Genomic DNA, 14,630 nt, shown 5'->3' with positions numbered 1-14,630 from the left:
TAAGTAAAATTATGGGATCCATTTTTTTCATTGCCATAGTCAGCTGAGATGTTTTATACAAAGCAATAATCCTCTAGGTATGCCCTAGGTGTGGCTCATATGTACATATATTTATTAGAGTAGCACAAGCTGAAGTGAAGGAGAAATTCCTAGTGTGTATCAGTCCTGCAACACACACAATCATATTTAGTTGCTCTTAACAGAGCACTTAAAGAGTTTTTCAGTAGTTTTCAGTAGTCTGCCAGGTCTTACTCATGCTGTGGTTTGCTGGCAGCTATGCTGATCATAGGCCACTTTTTCAGTGATTATCATTTTCTTTCAAATAGCTTTTAATTCTTCCTGGAGTTATCTGTCTGACTTCCTATTTTTTGTTTAAGATGACACCTTTTTTTAATGTTTTCATTTATGTTCTGATGTGAAACTACAGCTGCTTTTGCATGCTTCTGCATTACTCTCCCCTCTGTCCCCAGTTCCAATAAAACTTGCTGCAAGATATCCAAAATTATTTTCCTTGAACTGTCTGGGATAGTTGGTATTGCAAATATGACGCTATGCAAAAGTACTGTCAGATATTCCTTTTCACCTAGGTTTACTTTTGGCTGGATTCCTTAAATGAGCTATGGAAAGAGAACTTTATGTTCATGCAGCTTGGGACAGAAATTATGCAGCCTATAACTAACTCTTTAAAATCTATTTTAAAAATCAATTAAAAGAAACCCCCCCCATCATTATATTGTGGGCAAGCAAAATTACTGTTTTCTCCCTACCCCTGGGTATCTTTTTCCAGGTGCTTTCAGGACATGCAGTACCTGTCTGACTTTATGCATTTATGACTCATCTTAGTTATATAAGAGAAAAGAAATAATTGATTTATGCCAGACAAAAGGGCACCAGTACAGAGAATGTGCCTCTTGGATTTTAGGAGTGAGAGGAAACATATGGGTGTACAACAGTAAAATCTCCTCTCCTTCTTGTTCTCTAGGAAAGGCAATCTGCCAGGGAGCAGTAAGGAATTTCAAGCTGAAGATGAGCAATATTATTGCAAATGTGTCTATCTTACAGGATAGTGTTGTTCATTTGCTTTCCTGCCATGAGGACTTAGTGTTGCAGTGGAGAAAGGGGAAAAGATGTACTGGGGTAGTCCCATCTTTTATTCTGAGACCCAGGGTTATTTTAGAGAATGGCAATTCTAGGACAATAGCTTAAGTCAGCAATATTCCTTAGCTAGATGAGCACTACCACAGCTTTGGTTAGCACATGTACAGGGCCTTAAATTTGCTTTTGTCAATATGCAAATCTTAAAATCACTGGTATCTTTTCCCTAAGCCAAAAGATACTTAGAATAAAAAGAAACCAAACCAACCAAAAGAAAAAAAACCTGAAAAATAAACAAACTCCCAAACCTAGACACAGGCATTTCAAAACTTTTCAATTATGGAGGATATATTTAGAAGTATATTGAGGATTTCAGGCTTTGCAGATGGCTGTTCACATTGCAAATGCCACCAGAACAAGCTATTAGTACAGTCTGAAGGATGACATGTAATGAACAGGCTTGGCAGTAGAATGATTTTCTTCCTGTAAGTGTTCATCATTTTCCTGGGGCAATGATATCATGAGAAAAAGGGTGAAGGTGTAGGAAAGGAGAATATGAAGAAGTCCTGTTGCTTTTTTCTGTGACATCTTGATTTATGGATAGAGAGAGTGTTCCCTGTCTCAGTACCAAATAGTATTTGTCAACCCTTCAGGAGCATTACTGTTATTTTAAGCATGCTCTGATTTATTTTCATAGAAAAACTTTTGATAGATGTTTCATGCCACTGACCTTTGGAAGTAAGCACTCCATGTTTCACTGAAGCAGCAGTAAAAGCAAACCATACATTAGGAAATGAATTTCACTCATGATTCTTCATTGCAGCACACTTCACGGGGGCATCGACCCAATGTCAAAAGGAGGGGTCAATTCACTTTTAAATCCTCAGCCTTGTGACAGCAGTTTGGGATCTGAAGAAGGATGAGGTGTGCCAAGTGCAATGGCTACAAAAACAAATTGCCTATGGATAGGCACAATCTCAGACACTTCAAAAACCACAGAAGCTTGCAAGGTAAGGCATGTAGGGCCTGCCTTCCTATGGACTTCCACAATGTGAAGTTACAATGGAAGAGTAATTAATTCTAAGGTAAGAGGGTTCTACCGAAAGTTACATGGGAATGCTTAGCCTAGATCAGGTGTAGACAAGTGTTGTTAAAACAGGCCTCTAAAACTCGTGTGTCATGTGGAAGAGTTAATTGATGGGTCCTATATGGTGCTGACAGAGGTATCTAAAGACCCCTATGACTTACAAATGTGATCACACTAATTACCGGCTAAAGCAGCAATGGCAAAGCCCTAAACTTTTCCCTTTTTTCTTTTTCCCCCACAATCACAATATTTAAAGAATACAATGAACATGAAGAAGTAGTTGTTCAGCATCCCACCTACCCATGCCTGCAGCATCCCACAGCCCAGGCCTGTTGCACACCCTTACTCCTATTCTCCTACGTGAAGCTGCAGCCTCTATTCCTGCAGAGGTGACTTCTGCTGTCAACAGCAGTATGCTATGTCATATCTGGAGAGAAAAAAAGCTCAATGTCTCCATTAGGATACGTTTTGTGGTGGGCAAATGAACAACTGGTGAGAGGAAATGTCCTGTGGAAAAAGTTGCTGAGTGATGGAGGATGGTGAAAGGAAACAAATGAGCAGTTGGTGATTTAGAGAGAGCAACAAAGATGTTACAGGTCTGTTCTGGGAGTTGCAAACAAAGTATTTCACTCTAATTAGCTGAAAAAATATTGGCAGTTTTAATTTCCTGAACAATTAGGACAAATAGAAATGTCTTTTGCTTGCTCTGAAAAACATCAAACATCAGGTTACAAAAAGAACTAAGGACCTACAATAACAGAAATGGGAAGTGTAATAATCAGCTAATTACACCTGGACAATAGATCCAGACCTCATAAATAAGATCACTGTCTATCTTCTGGTTGGCACTGAATGAAATCCAACCTTTTGCAAAACATGTTTTGAATAAAGGCTAATTCACTTCCATATAGTGTCTACTTATTTTCTCAGGAAAAAAAGAATATAATAAAAGAGTACCAGTGAGTTGATCTTGTAAACTGGAAAGAGAAGTGTGAAATTTCAACAGTGGCATTTTATGGAATGCCTGTAATCCTTGGAGGAGCAGGTCTCCAGTGGGTACAAATATTCAGAACTTCATTATTCAGCTTCATTTTGTAGGTGGCTTTGCAGAAGCTGTAGGTTGCCCCTAGGCAGCTCAGATGCCAAGTCAAATTGTCCCTCAAATGGTACAAATGGATAAAATTGTTAGCTGTGTGTTCAGGCTGTGTGGGAGGGAAGCACGGCTTCTCTTCACAACTTAATGGCTCACCCCCCATTTCATTCCCAAACCCCAGAGCACCCTCATGGCAACCTCATTATTTCTTGGCCAGAAAGTTAATCCTAAATGTAACTTGTGGCCTCCTTGAGTATGATCAGCTTTCTGTCCTTGCAGGACTGTCCCCCCTGTCACTGTGAAGCAAGTGGACAGCAGAGCCCTGCACACTGTCTGTGCCATAGCAGCACTACCAGCCCTGCTCAGAGGCCCCTGCACTGGGCTGTGCCCCTCTTCTTGAATTAATCATTTTGGGTTAAGCTTTGCCAGAGTGAGTTCCTGGGATAGGTCTTGTTTTTCACCTCTGAACAATAACAGAACTGGCACACTACCAGGAAGGGCAGTGGCTGGGCTGGGTAGGAAGGAAAGAATCATATAGGAAATAATTGTGTAGGAGGTTTTTAAGCATGAGGAAACAGAAAATAAGAGCCAGGACTTAGATAGATTTGTGATGAATACATATGTTCAGCTATAAGTGATATCTGCATAGAAAACTGATCTATTTTCAGTGGGCAGACTTTGAATCACTGTTCTAATTTGCTATTGTTTTTCCCAAATGTATTAATCCCTGCAGGTGAGTCTAAACTGGAAGATTAAATGTGACCAATTTACAGCGATGGGGAACATTCAGGCTGCAAATCCCAACCTGAGATTCATACTCATCTCTGGTATGCGTGAGACCTTGAGACATAATATCACCTGGAGATCTGAGCTTTGTTGGAAAACTGGATGACTGCCCAGGATAGGGATGGGATGGAGAAAAGGAGACCTGTGATTGTTGCACAGGTTGCACTTTGTTGCCCTCACAAAAACCGCTTTTTCTCTAGCTGCAGAAACAACAGAATGTCCTGGCTTCCCAAGCCCATGTAATGCTCTGGCCAGTTGATGGATAACTTTTTCTGTCTATCCAAAGTGGGCAGATTACTGCCAGGAGACATAATTTGGGAGGAAGGGGGGTCTGTGAAAGTGAATGACTGACATTGCAACTTTCCTTTATTTCTAAGGTTCTGTGTTTCCTCAGAAGCACAGATGGGGGCAGAGGAGAAAGGGAAACCTTTTTCACTGTGTGGATTACCAGTGAAGCAAAGAGCTGATTGCCTTTAATGCACTTCTGAGAATAAAAAGTAAAATTAATGGCAACCTTTGGATTTTTCTTCAGGAGACAGTTACGAAGGCAAATTGCACTTGTTAAAGAGCTTATTAGCACTGTCTATGATGCAGCTGACACTTTCTCTATTCTTAGTTAGAAGCTGCTGGAGAGCTTGAGGATAAGTTTTGGTCCTTGCAAGATGTGAATGACGGGTAACTTGCTAGCCTTTATTTATTCTTTTAAAATATGGTGGTCTGACAGTTCCTTCTGAGGGCTGTTAGAGGTTGTCATGTAATTGTAGTCAGAGATAGAGCATTACATAAACAGTAAGACAGGCAGAAAAATGCCTTAAGAAACAGTGCCAAAAATGGAAGGTATTATACAGGACATCAGTCTGGTTTTGAACACTGTTAGTCTCCTGGCTGTACGGTGTTACACTCTTGCCCAGCAGATTCTGTTCTAGAGGCTCTCTTTGTAGCTGTTTTCTGATGTGGATGTGTTTAATAGTCACCCGTGCATAAATTCTGGGTGCCTTTGGGAATAAGGAGTCAGTGCCTACCTTAGCCTGACTTAACAGCTTTTGGAGATCCATGTGAAGAACATGGCCTTGCTACAGACAGCTCAGCTGTGATCTTGGCAGTCTTTCCAGCCTTCAGTTTTGCTATTTTTATTTTTTTTTCTTCCAGGCTTTCTAATTCTTTCTTTGCAATTCAGCTAATGATCTCTGGCTCTAGAGCTTGGCACAAGGGCTTTTATCCCACTGCTGAAGTGGTGTGTTGTGAGGTGCACTGTGATACTCTGCGAGGGAGAAGGGATCTTTGATGATATCAAAGAATTATTATGAAGCAACACCACAAAGATCTGTGTTGTTTGTACTGCTATTGGCAGAAATATCTGGAACAAAGGAGCATAAGAGCTCAGATAACCTTCAGATCTGAAAGAGGAGCAGCAAACCTCAAAGTTGAAAGCAGGGTGAGGCAGTAGGCTTGATCTGATTCACAAAAGAACAGTGTAGCTACTTTCTGAATTCTGGGGCACACTTGATCTTTCCTTCCTTGATTCTCAGGACACCATAAGTTATGCTCTACCTGCGGAATCTTGTGCTTCATACACACATGTCAGGATTTTGTCTATCACCTTCGCAAGGGTGATTTATTTGGTCTCCCATCCCTTGTCCCCCTCTCCTGCAGACCACGGGACTTGGCCAGGCAGCCACCATCAGTAATTAATAGTAAATACCATCTCCTCTGTGCAGTTATTTCATAATCTGTTTGCACAGACTGGTCCCTGAACAATGGCAAACAAAAGGAGTACATATCTTGAGCTGTTTACTCTCAATTTATGAGCAACAATGAAGTGACTACTTATTTATGAAAGCAGCACAATATGCAAATGAGAAAGGTAAGAAAGCAATTAAAGAGATGACTTAGTCTAGCTGGTGGCTAACACTACATTAAAACAGGTAATTATTTGTAATGTACTGTGGAAATATCTGTTTACCACCTCCTTATTGTGGCATTTACTTTATTTTCAGTGTGTGGCTGCATATGCATATCAATTTTTTAACCTCTTAAAGTTTAGAGATTCTTACACCTCCTTTCTGCTGTCACTTACATAGAGGCTTCAAGACAGACTGACCCCAAACCGTTCCGTGTTGTTTTCAGAAAATAGCCAGAAGTGACAGAACCTGCCAAATCTTTCCTTTTCCTTGAAAGCACAGTTGTCTTGAGGGAGTGCTGCTTTGCAGGACTTTTGCAACCTTTGTTTTTGACTCCTCTGGAATGTGACACATTGTTATCGCACTTGCCTGAGAAGGCTTTGGTTGCAGGTTTATCATATACTCCAGGCTCATGAGCCATTTCCCTGGGGACCACGCTGCATTCTTGATTTGCATGGCGTCTAGTGGCCAGCCAGCACCATTCAATTCCTGTCCTCTTGGCATCCTGTCTTAGAAAATGACCTTCTATTCTCCCTCAGTATCTCCAAGTTGCTATTGAAAAAGTGCCTGCTGTTCAGGAAGACCCGCAGGCGAGTCTGGCAGGAGAAAACAGCATTTGAGTCTAGGAAGTTTCAGTGATGCATATATACACACAGACACACACACAGACACAGTCATCTCAGGAAAAGCTGAGCTGTTTATGTTCCTGTCTTTGAAATGATGAAGAATACAGAAAAATTCCAAGTATGTACAGTATGAAACAGGTGCAGAGCAGCCCAGTGACAAACAAAGGGCAATGCAGAAAACCCTTCCAAAACACGGGCTGAGCTTGTCCTTTACAAAGTGCTAATTCATAAGTTATTGCCAACATACAGCTGGGCAGATGCCAAGTCTTCTTTGATTCTGCCTTTTCATTTTTTTTAAGAACTCAGTTTTGAGAGGGAAACAATAAATAATCCCTTTTTAGGAATTCATTGCCAATACCATCTTGCAGCTCTCATATGGTAATACTGTAGATATTAAGGCATTTGTACAGTTGACAGGATCCCCCTAGAACATAATTTTTAATCCAATATGCACTTAATCAATTATCTTTGTTGAGGACACAGTGAAGCTGTCACATTTTTGGAAACAGGTACCCGATATCTCCTCTCCACCAAGTAATGATCTTCTAAAGATCACACTTTGCTGACAGGAAAAGCTCTTCTTTCCTTAACTACCTCAGAAAAAATGTCAATTGTAATATATTTATTTTTAATCTATGAGAATTTTCATAACAATACAGAAAAACACTCATTTCATCTTACATCCCTTAAACTGTCATTCCAAGTTTTAACAGCACGTTCGGAACTGAGAAAACAGAGCAATATGTGCCTGATTTATATTGTAGCAGTGCCTTATAGATCTTACCCTTTCCAGTTTACCAAGATGGGTAAATGCATACTCAGCTGCACACAGGTTGTTTCCAACGAGTTAAAGATGGGGCACACACTCAAGTTCCTTGCTGATGTGCATCTGTCATGTGCAGTCCATGCAGTTTGGTATTTTTAACAAACACAGCCAAGCTGCATCATAGGAGAGCATCGCTCTTATGGAAAGCCAGTCGGTGGGGAGGAAAGGAGCAGAGTTTCCCATCTGTTGCAGTGCTAGCTGGGCTCCACATGTGGGGTTAATGGCCCTGCTAAGCAGTGACCCTCAGAGCACGGCTAAGTTTCTGACTGCCGCCCTTTCACCCACCTGGAGGACAAAGGGATTTCAGAGGCACAGAAACAGGTTCCTCTGGCATGGCTGTGTCTCCCCTGAGTGCCCCAAAGGTGAGCAGCTCCCAGTGCTGGAGCGGGCGGTGCCCTGCCTGCCTCCCCCTGCATTCGAGCATCTCCACGTCTGGTTTAGCCTTATCAAGGAGCATTGTACTGTGTATATTACTTAAAAAGAAAAAAAAAAAAGTTAAAAACAATAAACTTTTTGAAGTGTTTTCTACAATGTTTAAAAACCCAGCTAAGGAACAGTGCCCTAGGAAACCTTGGCTCAGTACCCAAGCATTTTTCACCCATGTTTCAGTTTCAAAAATAGCTCTTGTTTTTAAGGCTAATCTCAAGACAATAACAAAGTAATGATGATGATGATGATGATAATAATAAAAAGATCCCCACTTCCCTCAGAGATTGGGTGGCAGTTCATGCCTCTTTCAAGCCTTATTTTAAATAAGGTTTAGCTTTTTCCTGTCACAGCCCTTAAGGCAATTTGAATGCTATCACTGACCAAAAAAAGTCACATCACTGTGAAGCAAGAGGCGGGAGATTTTTCCCTTATTGGTTTAACAAAGAAAAATAAAAATGTGTAAATTTTTATCTTCAAATATTTATTTTCAGCACTGACAAAACTGGTATCAAGAGCCAGAGGCATACATCCACAGGTGCTTTTCCAATCCTCTCAGTCTCAGCAAGTTGTGGTGGGCAGGTTTTGTGGTGGGAAAGACCCTAAAATACAACATCTTTCCCTGATTTCAGACTTAAAGGGCACCCTGTAGCTGCCCTATGTCAAGCTGAGGCCTCCCCAACTTTCCACTTTCCATATAGTTCCACTCTTGATGTTATTCCCAGGTCTTTGCCTCAAACACTGAAAGCAGAGATGAAGTGTGCCTAGGTCTGGCATCGTTATATGCTCCTGTGCTGATTTTTATGTTATTCATTTGATTTGATTTGATTTAACCATGTAGGTTCAAATTGATTACACAATAAGTTCTTCTGGGAATGTTGAACCTAAATTGCAGCCAACTATCACCACTTTAGTCATTAGTAATATTTGTTCTGATAAGTTCTCAGGTCCTGCTATCAAAACAGACCAGTTGTGCCTCTTCTTACTAAAATAAAACAACATTAAAATGTCAGTAATTCCTTTTCCATCACAGGAAATAGATGGTTATGATTGAAATTTGTTGGGTTTTTTTTTTTAATCTCTTATGACACTTTAATGTACTTGTAGAATAGAAAGATGTAAATAAAGAAACTTGCATGTAACATTGCTGAAAAAAAATCTTTGTTGTTTGAAAACTTAACAAAAATATAAATATTTTTCTAAAACCTGGGGGTTTTTAGCTAAAAACTTTCCAGCATAGAAATAGTCATAAGATTTCCTGAAAAGTTCTTTTTCATTCAAGCAGCATTAACAATAGCAGTACAGTCATTTCTAGTTATTACTACAGACACTGATTTTTAAAGGAGAGGCATACTCAGTGAAGGGATCATCTGAAACACCTTGGAATTTCTTTTCAAAACCAAATTTTGCTTATCTGATAATAATAAAGTAAAAAAAAATTATAAAATACTACTGAATTAAACTGTTCATCTGAAGTTCAAAAATATTTCTAATCTGGGAGATTCTTTGCTAAGTGGGATAGAAAGCCTAGTTGAAATGGATCGCACTGGGAAACTGTTGATGATAAAGGGGGAAAAAAAAGACAAGAAATTTCTCAACTGGACTAACACTGGCTCAGTGTACAATAACTTTTCATTCCTGACTAGTTAGATGATGTTTCTTTGCTGGAGCAATTACACATTCACCTCCCCAGGGGCCCATGTCCTCATGGAAGTGTTAACACACATTCCTCTCTAAAAGATTTTGGGCATGTCCAGCTGAGGTCATGGTAATTAGAGATAGAAAAGACCCTTTGGATCACCACATCTTTCTCCCTGCCAATGCAATTTTGTTTCTTTAGGAGGTGTATTTATAATTGACTTGACAAAGCTTTGGAAAAGTGACTCAAGATGAGGCTATGGAGACTGTTACACAACCAAGAAATCATAAGAATACTCTTTTTTTTAATGTTTTCTTGCATTTTCCTTGCTGCTATTATTTTTCATCTGATATGCACCTGGGAATCCCCAGGAACAATCCAGTTTGGAGCTTGTCTGTCATTAGCAGCTTCCTACTTCGTCACATTGCACATTAGCTCACTCCTTGTGCAGACATTCAGGATTCAGCACATGATGTGGACTTCCTTACCTTTTTATTACTCTGTTGTTGAGCCAGTTTCTTTCCTGGAAACCCTTAAGCTGTCCTGGGCTTAAACTCAAGTTCACTACATGTGAACAACAGCATCAAAGTCAGACCTGAAAGTAAAATTATTGTTTTGAGGGAGGTTTGGGTGGGAGGGAGCAATATTTTTTCTGATTTCTTCTACTACTTCTTGTTCACAATACTGTCTCAGTTACACTTTAGTTACTTGTCAACATTACCTCTCCCCAACACCTCCTTTGACTAGATTGAAAAGCCTGATTATGAGCTCGCTTAGTCTGGGCTTACATCACTGTAATTCCATATGGCAAAGCTGTAACTATAGATGTCCAAGGCAATCGTGTTTTTTGCCTCTTTTCCCTGGAGTTAACTGGTACAAGTCAGGTGTCCAGATTTCCATTGTCTCCACGAGTCCTTGCCTGTATGTGCTGATGTATTTATTTACCAAGAGAGGCTTTTGTCTCCCTGCCTTGTTCACTGCACCATGTAAAAGGCTTCATGTTCTGTCATATTAAAATAAATACCCTTATACCTAAAGAAGGAAAAGAAATTCCTGCATAATTGTTTTCAAAAGCTTGTTGAGGAGGAGGCTGCCTTCTAGTCCTCAGAGGTGGTTAGGATATAAACAGAAAGCATTGGGAGATTTGTTTTTTAAAACCCCCATGTTCACAGCTGACTCTGCTTTGTCAGGAGGCTGGACTGGATGATCTCCTTAGGCTCCTTCTAACCTGGCTTACTCCATGATCCTCTGAACCTGTTTGAGGTGAAAGCAGGTAACTTCAATGCATCACTTGAGGAAATTTCAGTAAAAAAATATTTGGTAGAAAGAAGTTCATTTTATTCTTCTCTCTTACATGGCTGTTTTTTCACACAGAGACACAGTATTTTAGAAGTAGGTCTTTTAAAATAATTTTCAGAATTTATCTCCTTGTTTCATTTCTATTCTCCATGTTCTATTCTGATATCAGACACTATATGACACCACAACTTTGTTAGTTGAGAGTTAAATTGCCTGCCAAACTCAGCTTTAATGTCAAAGTGTTGCTTTTACAGAGAAGATAAAAGCTCAAAACAAAAATTTAAAAGAAAATCACGCAAATCCTCAGCAACTTTCGAATAGCATGCAGACAGCAGCGTGCCTTATAAACATCCCTGCTTACAAAGTCACCTTTTGAAATACCAGCAATTATGCTGCATGAGGCACAGTTGCTACTCATGTGCCAGTTGTCGCTTTTTAAAAGATGACTATTAGTTATATTTCCTCCCTATGAGACATTGTGAAGCTGCTTAGCATTTTAAGGAAGCAAGCATGTTTTCCAAATAGCATATATCATGGAAAAAAACCCCAAAACCCAAATCCACAACCAAACAAGTTGGCATTTATAAATGGCATAGGATATTCTTGGCATAAATAAAAGCTCATTTTCTGTTGCAGGTGAGGGTTGCTGTCTGCACTCTCATTGCAACCTCACCACTGGAAGACTGCCATGAATATGTACAACACGTAGGAGACCAAAGAGGAAGAAAGCAGGAGCAAGTTGTGGAATAGAAAGTAATTCTATAACACCAGCCCTGGTGTTAAAATATTTCTGTATCCACTACACAGAGTTCCAACTGCTGTCCTTGCACCACTGTGGTTTTTTAAGCACTTTAAAAATTTCTAATGAAATGCTCTTTTAGGTTCATTGAACCCTTTCATACAAAAAGGGAGAAAAACAATTGAAAACCTGGTTCAAAGGCTGTGAAGTAACAGGGGGCTTTTAGATGTCTCTTCAGCTTCATATTGGTCTCAACCTGTACTTATAGAAATTGGGAATGCAGAGACAGATTTAGCAAAAGGGTTTGGTTTGTAGTAGCTTCCCAATCTCACTCTGCTACACTTCTTTCTTACTGTGTCTGACATTAAAGATGCCATTAGAGATGGAGAAGTGGCAGAGACAGAAATAGAAATACTATTCCTGGGGTGAGGCAGGGGGAACAAACTCAACCAAAGACCTTTCCAAAATGCCAACCAAGGCTTTACATCACTGCTCCTCTCTGCTCTCTACATGTGTGTAAGTGAGTCAGCTGAACAGACATGGAACAGGACTCAGGGTCATTGCCAGAAGGAGCAGAAGGTGGCATGATCTTTCACCTTTATTTCAGCAGTCAAGTGCCCTTGCACAATCTGTCTGGCACAGTCTGATGGCATCCTACCTCCTGTGTCACCTGTTGTGTCCTGCTCAGCCACCCAGTGACTGGATGCCTCACATGAGGACAGCCTGAACTAGATTAACTAAACAAATGGCACTTGTGCAAGAAGGTGTTCTTGCCACTGCTCCTTGAGAGGCAGCAGAGGCCTGGGCTGGGAGTGTCTGCTGTTCTGGCCTTTCTCAGGAGCTCTGTGCTGTGTGAGCCTCATGTTATGTAATTTCTTGTGCCTGCCAGACTTAATTGCAAGCCTTTTCAGAGCTTGGGAATGAAATGGTTAGCAAAAAGTATCCAGTGTACAACTAAGCTATGCTGCTCATTTTTCATTGCAATATGAATTTCCTGCAGGGACAGATGAATTGTATTAGAAATCACTGTATTAGAAAGCCCACATTTCTTTCCATAAGTGACACCAGTTTTAACAAAATGCAAACAAATCTGTGTTCTTAAAGAACCACAAAAATTTGCTTGGGAAAGGACAGCAAGGTGTTTCTCTTACATGGAGTCAAATGAAATATGGTTGATATTTACCACTCTAACGTGGTTCTGAAGGTACTTTATGTCTCCATTAGCTTCCCAGACTTTATTATAGCTACAGCCTGTATTAATGTGGAAGTTAGGAAGGGAAATTAAAAAGTAGGTATAATAAAGGGAGTATTTAAATTTTGGTTTATTAAGAATGAAGAGTATTTTTTATTTTAATTTCTGAACTATATTCCAGGTATAAGCCACCATGGGCTTTGATATCTACTGCTCTAAAATGTTATTGCTTCTTATTTCCATTTAGGGAGGAAAAATCTTCATTGTTATGGGTAAGTAGTCACAGGAGAACCTGCATTAAATCAAAGCTAATCAATACTGTGCTTAACAATGCATTACCTGGAAAAACAAAACAGATGTTTGAGAAGAGCAGAATTACCATTCACAATTACCATTTTATTTGTAAATCAGTTCTTGCACAGTTTTTTGAGGAATCCTGATTAGGTCTCCTCCCTTATTTTTGAGAAAGAACAAAAATTTTCTGCTTGCTACATCAGATCTGACCTCTTGCCTCTTATCAAATAATTGCCTGCATCTTTTCCCTTAATGTTCATTTTGGGGTATTCCAAGAATAGTTGTCTTCGAGGACGTGGTTTCATTTGCTCTGAGATCTAGAAAAGTTTGTTTTCACCACCATATTTTAAACACCTTTAATTCTTGAGAAAAGGATAAATCTTACAATTTAATTAAACGGAATTAAATTGTAAGATTTTTCTGTGGTTGTATTTATGAGAAAGGAGGTAACCACTCCATGACAGGCACAAAATATTTGGCTCACAACAGACCTGCGTGCCCCACAAATAACCCTTGCTTTAAGCAAGTTTTGGTGGAAAGATCACAGCTAGATTTGAGGACAGCTGGCAACCTTTTCTCTCAAGCTAGAGAGTTCAAGAAAAGCTATTCAAGGTTCCTCTATACAGAGAAGCTGTTGAGGAATAAACTAGTGGGAGAAGTTAAAGAACAAAAGGAGGTCTCTGGGAAGAGGCTGTATTACCAAGCTGTTTCTATGGAGTGCAGTAGCCACATTGGAAGCCCCTAATTTTCCTTCCATAAATAGGGATGTCATCTTGGTTTAGAGTCCACTGTTCTAGTGCCACTTAATTATGAGGAAATGTGATTTTTCATAAATAGAGCACAAAAGGCAGAAAAAGAGATTCTAGACATCATTTTGCTTCTGAGAACAGCATAGGGTTTAAGGAGTCTCTGGGCAGAATACAAACAAAAAGAACCCCAGGTTGAAGTACCTTTAATGTCACAGTTTTTCAGCATGGCATTTAAAGTCAGTAAAAAGCAGAGTGTGGTGGCAGACCACACTTATCAGTAACCTGAATCTCTAAGAGGCACAATTAAACTGAGCCAAGTCAGGCTTAAACAGGTAACACTATCCATAGAATAGTTTCCAGGTATTGAATTAATTTGATTAACAATCTATTTTAAACTTTTTGCAAATTTTTAATATTAATATTCATCACTGTGGTCCAACCATAACTACCTCATGCTAGCTCCTTAGAACCAAAAGCATGACAGACTGAGTATAAAAGTAAAATGGTTTCATTCAACAACAGAGTCCAAGATGGGTGAAATGTAAATAAGAAAACAGCCATATATGGCCATATACCATAGTGGTTTACACAACTACTGACAGTGATGCTAAGAACAGAGTTGGTTGCACAATTTCAATCTTCTGGGTGCACTTTTGTTTCAAAATACCTGAATGTGTGCATGTGTGATGATTGTTTCTTTGGACTCTGGCTGAAAGGGGAACAATGTCCAAATCTCTTTTTATCTCTCATTATTGTTTTGGCACAGAGAGAACTCTCAGTCAATCATTTGCATCCACTGCCTACAAACAGCCTGGCTTGAGGTTTAACTCAATGTGCTTTGTCCTTTCCAGTGGTGTGTCTTTGCTGTAATGTCCTTT

This window comes from Zonotrichia albicollis, chromosome 1, assembly GCF_047830755.1.
Source record: "Zonotrichia albicollis isolate bZonAlb1 chromosome 1, bZonAlb1.hap1, whole genome shotgun sequence".
NCBI classification, from domain to species: domain Eukaryota; kingdom Metazoa; phylum Chordata; class Aves; order Passeriformes; family Passerellidae; genus Zonotrichia; species Zonotrichia albicollis.
Note: the sequence above shows the minus strand (reverse complement) of the source record.